Raw genomic sequence first — 10874 nt, 5'->3', positions numbered from 1 at the left:
CCTTTCAATTCTGTTTTTTTTAGATACTGTATTTGAGTTATTTTTCATGTACCATAGTGCTAATATGATCGAACAAAAGAAGGTGATCAGGTTTTTTGTTTTGTTTTGTTTTGGTTTGGTTTGGTTTGGTTTGGTTTGGTTACATAGAAATAAGCAAAGTAAAGCTTAGAAAAATCAAGGAACATGCCCATGATGAACATCTGGTAAGTGATAGTGTCACATGAATCAAAGTGCAGAGGGATGCGCTAGCAGGAGCAATGTCTACAGTAGGAGTGGGCAAGAACCAAACAGGAAGTATTTTAGGCTGTACAAATCATATGGCATCACGTACTCAACTCTGCTGTTGCAGTCCAAGAACAGCCACAGACAATACATAAATAAATGGATGTGGCTATTTTCCAATAAAACTGTATTTATTAAATCTGGTGAAAGTTCCAATTTAGTCCATGGACCAAAGTTTATCAAATCCTAATCTAGAACATTTTAAAGATAAAGAGAAACCAATAACTATAAGGACTATGGAACTGATAGCTTTGACAAGTATCACTGATTCATTGAAGAGACAAAATGACACATTCAGATCTACTACTTAATAATTTAAGTTAAGTGTCAGGGTCAGAAGTCCTAAATGGCAACATAGAAAGAGACCTATCTCTGAGAGCAGGAAAACACACTCAGCTGATGATTAAGCCCATGATTTAATTATAAGAGTAGCAAAGATTCATAGGCAACCAAATTCTCATCCGTGGCACGTCACATATGCGAAAGCCAAGGATGTGATAGGCAAAAAAGTGGAACCCTGTGACTTGGGAGGCCATATCTAGGTTGGTGCACCGGAGAACTTTGAATCTTCTGATGCTGCTGGACCCACCGGGCATGCTGAAGTCTTCTAAATGCTGTTTTATAAAAGAGAGATCCCAACTACCTCGGTAGGGGACTATGAAGTGACTTCAAATGAAGTGGAGATCTTATAGGTAAATATTCTCCTTCCTCAGGATCTGCCACATCTTTCCCTTTTGATCACTAGAGCTATAACTTTTCACAGTGTCAAATACCAGCATATCCAGGCTGGGAAAATGGCAGGCTCCTAAGAAATGAAAAGAAATATAAGCCAATGGTACTGTAGGACACAGCTAATACATACCAGTAGGATCCAGAAAACTATACTTTATCAAAGGGCAAGGCCAAATATAAAGCTGAGAAGTGGGTGTGTTCCGATGACACAAGGTTTAACACATTGGGATGGACACTTGGGGCTGTTTGAATTTGTTTGGAAGCTTGAAAAAAAAAAAACATTACCAGACCTCTTGTAGTCAACTGTGGAGGATGGAATCAAAAGGCCCAGACAGTTGGCACGCTAGAATGGATCTTCTGTAAGAGTGGAAAACACAAGAGTGTTGCTCCAGAAGACCCAAGTGACATTCTTTTTACAAAGATATTAAGATTCTGGTGAGAATGTTCCCCAAATTCCCAAGAGCTCTATAGTGACGGTCCTCTGAAGTTTAAGAGAATTCTATTACAGAATTGGGATACCTGGTGCCAATGGGGGAAGACTGAATCTCTGTGCCAACAGCTCAGAGCCTGGAGCCTGCTTCAGATTCTGTGTCTCCCTCGCTCTGCCCCTCCCCTGCTCCCACTCTGTCTCTCTCTCTCTCAAAAATAAATAAATATTTAAAAAAATTTTTTTAAAAAGTCAGAATCTCAATTTCCTCATTCAAATCTGTTTTCAGACCCAGACCCTATCAAGTAACTAAAAGGCCACTTTTCTATGAAGAAGAATCTTTTTTTTTTTTTTAATTTTTTTTTCCAACGTTTATTTATTTTTGGGACAGAGAGAGACAGAGCATGAACGGGGGAGGGGCAGAGAGAGAGGGAGACACAGAATCGGAAACAGGCTCCAGGCTCTGAGCCATCAGCCCAGAGCCCGACGCGGGGCTCGAACTCCTGGACCGCGAGATCGTGACCTGGCTGAAGTCGGACGCTTAACCGACTGCGCCACCCAGGCGCCCCTCTATGAAGAAGAATCTTAAAACACCACAAAAAAAAAAGAAAGAAAAAAAACAATCACAGTAATGTTTCCCCAATTCTTCCCTAAAGAGACATGTAGCCATTTATTTTGTTGGCCATACACTGGTGAAACAAATCTATTGAAGGTTATTTGATATAGGACCAGAGCATATGCTGAAGTCTGGAGACCTGAATTTCCATCATGCACTCCCCATAATAGTGGGGACAAATGGGGGTTGGGTAAGTATGATATAGCCTAGGACTTTTTCACAGTGGGTCTGTTGAATCTATAAACCCATTCAATTCATTCCCCAAATTTCTATTTGAAAAGGCATTCTGAGACGCTGTCAAAATGCATCACATTAGTTCCTTGACTTAGAGAATAGCAACTACAGTATTATAGTAAGAAAGGACAAAGAAAAGCCTTGAAAGACTTCCTAAACCTACTGTCAGAGATTCATTCACCTCACCTCTAAAACCTTTACATTTACAGCATGGACCGCCCAATGTAGTAAGGGATTATATATTGTCCATTTATTCTCTAATTTTTTTCTACATATATGCATGCAGATTATTTCATCATTTTCCCACTGCAAATCATCCCATTCTTTATTTTCTATATCTGTTAATTGCAACATCATTCAGCCTGAAACAGAAATATCAGAGTCTGCTTTACTCATCTCCCATGTTTAATTCATCACAAGGTCCTAACAATTTTGTTACTGAAATATTGCTCACACTCCCCTTTATGCATTCCTATTGACAGTGCTCTAATTTAGGTCTCTATTACAGTTCTCTTGACTACTGTAACTGCCCCATTCTTTCCCCTCTTACACAGTCTAATCTATCCTCTATATTGCAGCCAGAACTCTCTTTCTAAAATGTAGGCAATTCAGTCATTCCTTCATTTGCAAACTTCCAAAAAGTCCCTGAGGCTTACAGGATCAAGTAGAAACACTAAAGTATGAATTCAAAGCTCTTTAAAATCTGGCCTCACTATAAATTTCCAACTTTATCCCCCACTGCTTCTCACCCATCCACTCTAATTATTTCTGCTCTGGTTTCATTCATCATTTATCAAAATACATTGTTCTTTTCCTACTCTCCTTTTTATCCTAGTAAATCTTATTCAGACTTTTCAGACTTCAACTTCCAAAGATCTCATATTATCTCCATCTGAGGACATTTCTATTGTTCTCTCACTTCCCTCATCATTATTCTTCCTCCACTCCACCAACACATGTCCCTGCCTTTTTCACACCAAACTTGTACACAAAAAGAGAAAATCAAACTTGACAGATTCAGTGAAGTGATTATGGATACAGTGTCTTGGGGTTAGACAGATCTTGTTGATCCTCTGCTTACTTTTGAGTTATCACTTATATCTGAGTGAACTTTAGGGAGTTTCTAAGCCTCTGCACCTGTTAGTTTTCTCATCATCAAAATGTAGATTAAAATATATCCCCCTCATAGGAATATTATAAGGATGACATGGAATAATGAAGATCAATTCATTTACATTGATGCATAGTAATTGTACAACTTAGCTGTTATTGCTGCGTTCCTATATTGTATATATACACACATAGATATTTATCATACACATACATATGTATGCATAGACTGAGAGAAATAATATTTATCTGTTAAACTTTGACCTCTTTGAAAGAAAGTTTCATATTTCGCTCCTGTTACCCAAATTTGTATGTTTGTGTGTATGTGTGTGTATTTATTTTGAGAGAAAGAGCAAGCATGGGAAGGGCAGAGAGTGAGAAAGGAAGAGAGGGAATCCCAAGCAGGTTCCTCTCTGTCAAAGCAGAGTCCTACATGGGGCTTAAATTCACAAACCATGAGATCATGACCTGAGCCAAAACCAAGAGTCAGATGCTTAACCGACTGAGCCACCCAGGTGCCCCTACCCAAATTTTAAATGCTTGGAACAATGAGGTAACTTAATAGATATTTGGCAAAGTATTATTTTTTATATCCTATATTATTTTTAAGGTATAGTAGGTGTTTAGTAGAAGCTAGTTGACTTGTTGACATATGCTTTAGCAACATGTATGACTGAGGTCTAATCCATGCAAATTACATACAATAAAATTGGAAAAGGATGATATATAATCAAATACTTCTACTGAATAAAGTAGAAAGAACATAAAAACAGAGGTTCTACTCATACAGAAATGATGGATATAGTACATTACTTCAGATGTATAGAAGTTGGAATCATGGCATTGATACATATGCTATTAAGAAGTACAAGAAGTAAAAGGACACAGTATTAATTAACTTATAATGAAAAGCACAAAACCTCTTGACATTTTTTAATTTTAAGTGCTTGCTAACTATTAGCATGCAAGATATTTCCTAAACTGAAAAAAATAGGAAAAATTGCTTAAGTTTTGAATTATAAATCTGCCCCCAAATAACTGGTAATAGAGGTAAAAAGTTTTAGAAATTATTTTTAAGTTCAATTAAGTGGGGACAAAAATGCTTTGTAATTATAATACGAAGAAATATAGGACTTAAACATCTTAACACTGGATCTATGATGGAGAGGATACTTATGATAGGAGGATTGGTCTCTGAGTATATCAAAGTGAGTCTTCTACTTTGACAGTGCTCACTTAATATCTACCTTATTAGAGTATACTGAGTGTTAACTGTGTCATCTTCTCACTCATTCACAAAAACTTACAAATTGTCAAGTTTGTCCTTTGGTGTCACATTTCTCTTTACCTTTACTAATTTTGCTCAAAAAGTATTATTGTTTGGTCCAATATGATAAGACATGTTTAAGCTAGTAGTATACTCATGCTCCTAACACACTTTCACATTTTGTGGAAGACTGCATGAAATTTCAAGTGAGATGATACCTACTTCTCTAGCTTTTTGGAGCAAGCCACATACACTTTGCTACTATAAAAAAAAACCAGGTAAAATGGATCTATAAATGTGATATTGATGGATTTAACATGAAAAAACCTACTTGCATGATTTATTGAGAAAACATCCCAAATTGGATGTAATTTGTACATATTTCCAAACTTGTTCTAGTTTAAGCTTTTTTTGTTATTGTTATGCTATCGTAGTCTCAATTAGTGATGAATCACTGAATCATTAGAATGGTGACCAACTTCACTACAAATGTGCACACACACATGTATATGCATACATGACTGTTTTGAAAAATAATTTTACATTTAAATAGCGTCCATTATTCTTGGCTGATCTTTAAAATCTTCATTTTTAATCAAAACATGAAGAATTATTAAAAAACAGGAATGATAATAATTCAACCATCACAGTACTCTTTTTAAGAATAAAATTCTTGGGGCGCCTGGGTGGCGCAGTCGGTTAAGCGTCCGACTTCAGCCAGGTCACGATCTCGCGGTCCGTGAGTTCGAGCCCCGCGTCGGGCTCTGGGCTGATGGCTCAGAGCCTGGAGCCTGTTTCCGATTCTGTGTCTCCCTCTCTCTCTCTCTGCCCCTCCCCCGTTCATGCTCTGTCTCTCTCTGTCCCAAAAATAAATAAACGTTGAAAAAAAAAATTTAAAAAAAAAAAAAAAGAATAAAATTCTTGGGGTGCCTCGTTGATTCAGTCAGTTGAGCATCTGACTTTAGCTCAGGTCATGATCTCACAGTTCATGAGTTCGAGCCCCACATCAAGCTCTGTGCTGACAGCTCAGAGTCTGGAGCCTGCTTCGATCTGTGTCTCCCTCTCTCTCTGCCCCTCCCCCGCTCATGCTCTGTCCCTCAATAATAAATAAACATTAAAAAAATAAAATAAAACAGGTGTTTCTTTAAAAGAAAAGAATAAGATTCTTATAAATTATTGTAGTGAAAAAAAAAATCCTAGCTGTGCTGAACTGACAGTATATTATTGTTTAAGTGATTCACTGGTCAGCAGTATTCTGGCAGAAGAGTTTATGTTCATCAGAATAGTGGGCAAAGTTTGATGGGAACAGATGAACCAGAAAATTTTTTTGATTTACTTGTTCACATTGCTTCCAAGATTTGAAGAACTAAATGTAATTAAACCTCATAATGATTTATTGAAGAAGGTTATATTTTGCAGGGTCATGCAAATTTTGGACTATATTGTACAGCCACTCCATCATCCAGGTCTTTGATAATAGCATTACTATATGCAGGCACTATTCTCTCTCTCCTCTCTTTCTTCTTTCTTTCTATATGCGTGTGTCTACATATGTATACATATATACACACACATTCATTTCTGTACATATATATTTATATGTATACATAAATATATATTCATTAAATCTTTCAAACTTTATATATGGGTTAGGTAATATTTTTAACAGTAGAAAAAACTGAGCCTGTAGAGACTAGGTAGATTGTTCAAAGCAATAGAGTAAATGGCTTCAAATTCAGCTAGTTTCACTCAGAGCCTGGACTCTTAACACTACTTATCTGCCAATGGTAGAAATGATTTTTTTTTAAGTCTAGCATTCTGCTTTTAAAAGTAGATTTTAAAAATCAGAATAATCAAGTCAGAGCCAGTTACTTTGTTCCTGGGTATGGTGACAAACACTGGCTACTAATAATGCAGCATGTCCAAGGAAGGGCAAAACAGAGCCAAATCTCTCTCTCTCTCTCTCTCTCTCTCTCTCTCTCTCTCATAATGGGGAGGAGTTTTACAGCTCATGAAAAGTAAGAGGAGATAATTATTCACTTCTTAGAGGATTCTAATGTTTTGCTCCAAGGGAAATGTGTGCTACTGACAGAAAGAACAGGTGTATTTTTACAAGTAACTCACATTTACTGGCATGGGTCTCAACAGGGATTGGTGCACCCATGTTCTTTCTCTGCACTAGGCTACAGTACCTAAGGAAAACATGAAAAGATGCTCACTATATCCTGACGGACTACTGGAATTTTCAAAACTCACAAAAGAATCAGGGGGAAACAAATTTCCTATGAGGAGATTAAGATGTTTCTTAAGGCGGGCTGGGTGGTCCTCCGACTGACTCTCTTGAGAGAGACTGCAATGGATTTGGAGGAACTGGAAGAGAAAAAGGCAAGGCATGTTCTAAGCAAGTATACGCACAGGACACCTGTCCTCAAAAGTCTGTGTTTTCCTTTATGCATCTCGAGGAAAAGTTTACATTTGTGTGGAAATTTTTAATTCTCCTACATTGTGATACTGGGATACTCTTGAAATTTGTCAAGGTTTCATGTAAACATCCTGCATCCTCATTACACCTTAGAGTGTTTGGTCTGGCAGTGACTGATGGACAAGCATGCCACTGAATCTCCTTGTGAACTTTGGCAAAATGAGCTGGGAGGCTGATGGCTCTTTTCAGTGGACTAGGACATGGTACCAGTCACCTTCAGGTGAAAAACCCATTTCTTTGGAAATGCTAGAGAAATCACAGACTCACAAAAGTGAGTAAATACTTTGGGACTGCTGCCTACCCCTACCCCTACGCCACCCACACACAACATAGGCAGCAGTGAGGCTCCTATGACATGAAGACATAAAGAAGAATGTTCTTGTTACACCCAATCCATTAAACAAATAATGTTCTTATACAGCACACATTTCCATTTGTTTGGAGTGGCTTATATGCATTGTTTATACAGTCTAGCACTCTCTCAAAGTCACCCTGAGCTCTGTTCCTCTAATACTATTCATTAACTTGCCCAGTATTGTCAGACCAACAAAAAATCAGAAGTTATCACCCTATGCTCTTGTTAACCTTTTATCATGGTCTTGCAGGTTGATTTAGTAGATCTAAAGTGACTACCCTTTTCCAAAGAATAATTCTGGAACATTCATCATTTTCACGCTAATTTAATATTTCACTTTTATTATATATTGGTGATTGGAAGAGGTGATGAAGAGTAGTATTATAGCTGAGAAAAATCACAACCAACAGAAAGGGGGAACTACCCCCCAAAGTTCTTCCCAACAGAGGAAGCTATCTTTATTTGTATAAATAATGAAATTACTCTCTTCCTATCCAAAATCTTATCTTGTGGCTTTCATGAATGGAATTGGAAATGAAGAAACTAGCAGTACACATTGTTAGTAATTTTTATGAAAGTATATGTGTGTGTATTTGGTGAGGAGGTGCAAAATGGGAAACACATTGATTGAGTGAATATGTCATGACACTGATCGGTCAACACAACAAGACTAAAAAAAAAATGCATTTACCTTATTTCTGTTGCAATTATTTTCACCAGAACAGTCACTGAAATAGTAGAGACAATCATCTAAGGACTTGCCTCCACTTTAACTCTAGTTTGTCCTTCTGCTAGAAGTCTCCAGCAGAAGCCTCCTAGCTGACAAATTACAATTCATGTTACAGAGTTCATGTCCGGAGTTATCCTTGTTATACCTGACTCAAAAATCAACCTGCCGTCTATGACATAATAAAAATTAAATGTCTCTTAATCACAGCACTAACTAGCAAGATACAGACATAATTATATATTGAAATTGTCTAGGCTCTGCTAATTCTAATATTGAGATATTTCAAAAGAAAAAACAATGTCACGTTATATCTCCAATTCATTAATAAGCATGTTTTTTAACCCACTATTCTTCACGCTGTATTAACATGTGACAGGGGTCAAGATTACATTAAATTATAGAAAAATTACTATAATTAACAGTGCCATTTGACAGCTTTATAGGTAACTGCTGTTCTTTAATTTGCTCTGAACAAGTTCTATTTTTTACTTTACTTCAGTGCTTTTTACTCAAAATTTTTGGAACTAGAAAACATAATTTTTCCCAAAATAATAATAATAATAATAATAATAATAATAATAAAATATAATATGGTTTCATTTAGTTTCTTTTTCAGACTGCATTATCTTGTTAAAGTAATAATAATAGAAGAGAAAGATTATGAACAATGGATAAAAAATTTCCTTGATTGTAAACAGAGAAAATTATTTGTTTGTTTATTTTCTCCCCTTGCTCAAAGTTTATTCTCCACTTACATGACTTTTGGCCACCATTTAACTTCCTGATTTCAGAAGGAGATCTAATGGAGAATTTTGTTTTGTCATTGGACACAAATCAAAAGCTCTGTATCACTAAAACCCCAAAATGTTCATGACTTAAGCCTCCCATACCCTTCCTCCCTCCCTCCCTTCTTCCTTCCTTCTTTCTTTCCTTCCTTCCTTCCTTCCTTCCTTCCTTCCTTCCTTCCTTCCTCTCTTTCTGTCTGTCTTTCTTTTTTCTTCTACTTTCTCTTTAGAGAGATATACTTTGCCCCCATCTAATGTGTATGACAATAAGTCCATGACCAAAGAGAAAATTATTTAAAAGAACCAGAACTCTCTTCCAACATGGCTCAAGATAACTCTCCAAACAAGACCATAGCAATGAATCATAGACACAGCCACACCAAATTCACAGAAGATCAATTGAAAATCCTCATCAAAGCATTTGACCAAAATCTTTACCCAGGTTATGCTATCAAACAAAAACTTGCTTTAGAAGTCAACACTGAAGAGTCTAAAATCCAGATTTGGTTTCAGAATTGAAGAGCTAGGTATCAGGGCCAGAAAAAATCAGAACCCGATAAGGAGTTAGAATTAAGCCAAGACCAAGATCATCCTGAAAAGGACATTCAAAGTAGAGAAGACAGATGGTGCTGTACCTGCTATAGAAACCAATTAACTCGAAATTCAACCTTGAAAAGTTAAACCATTACATTGATTAACATACTTGCTTAGCTGGCTTTATGCATGTAGACTTTAGCAACTGTCCTCATAAAAAGAAGTTTCATTCTGGAGTTGGGGCTTCATTCTGACTCGAGTATGAGGACCTTCACTTAACTGCATTTTGTTTGCAGACTCATCTTTTGCGACTCCAACTCTGGCCATATACTCTGCAACAGTACCAGCTATACTTCCACACAATTACACAACCTCATTGAGGCATTTATGAACAACCCATATCCTGGCATTGATTCCAGAGAGCAACTGCTAAGGAAATTGGCATTCCTGAATCAAGAGTCCAAATTTGTTTTCAAAATCAGAGATCCAGATTCCATGTCCAGAGAAAAAGAGAACCTGATGATGAAGACTTAGAACAGAGACAAGACCAGGAACAGGATCTCTGAGATGAGAGAGTTCAAGGCATAGAAGCTACAGAAAATGGCACCAATATTATTATTGGTTGTCTTATTTCTCCAGAGCCAGAGCAAGATGGACAGACAGTGTCATGCAATGTATTTGATATCTTCAGCCTGGACTCTAAATCTCTCTTGCTCATCTTGGAAACATGTTTTTCTGAACACATCTTCAGACTTTCCAGAGACACTAAACTGGACTTTACTGGAGACACTAAACAGGACTTCAGAAGGCAGAGACAGGAACATGGTGCCAGACAGCCCGATGGTCTGATCCTGGACCGAGAGTTCAGCAGATCTCAAGGACAATGAAATTAAACAATATCATTTTTCAGTCATCATAGTAATTGTCATTTAAAAAAGAAAAGATTTTATTTTTAAGTAATCTCTACACCCTATGTGGGCCTTGAACTCACAACCCCAAGACCAAGAGTTGCATGCTTCACTGAGCCAGTCAGGCACCCCAACTGTGCTTTTTAATAAGAAACATTGACTTGGTCTTCATCCCAGTTTTCAAGCACAGAGCTTCTAAACTTTGGAGTTTCCTATGATGAGAGAAATTAGACGATTGGCACTTTCAGTCCTTCCTCCTGGACCTTCAGGAAGGAGGGAGGGACTGAAGGTTGAATCAGTTGCTAATGGCCAATGATATATTTATTTTTTTTATTGTCATTCCAGTATAGTTAATAAACAGCGTTATGTTAGTTTCAGGTGTACGATACAGTGATTCAACAATTCTGTATTA

General features: G+C 37.1%; 1 pseudogene; it reads left to right on the top strand.

The window, feature by feature from the left end:
- The first annotated feature begins 9243 nt into the window (after positions 1–9243).
- On the top strand, positions 9244–10153 carry LOC101083776 (annotated as a pseudogene).
- The last annotated feature ends 721 nt before the right edge of the window (positions 10154–10874 follow it).

This window comes from Felis catus, chromosome B4 (assembly GCF_018350175.1).
Source record: "Felis catus isolate Fca126 chromosome B4, F.catus_Fca126_mat1.0, whole genome shotgun sequence".
NCBI classification, from domain to species: Eukaryota; Metazoa; Chordata; class Mammalia; order Carnivora; family Felidae; genus Felis; species Felis catus.
This window is presented reverse-complemented; position numbering and strand designations above follow the sequence as displayed.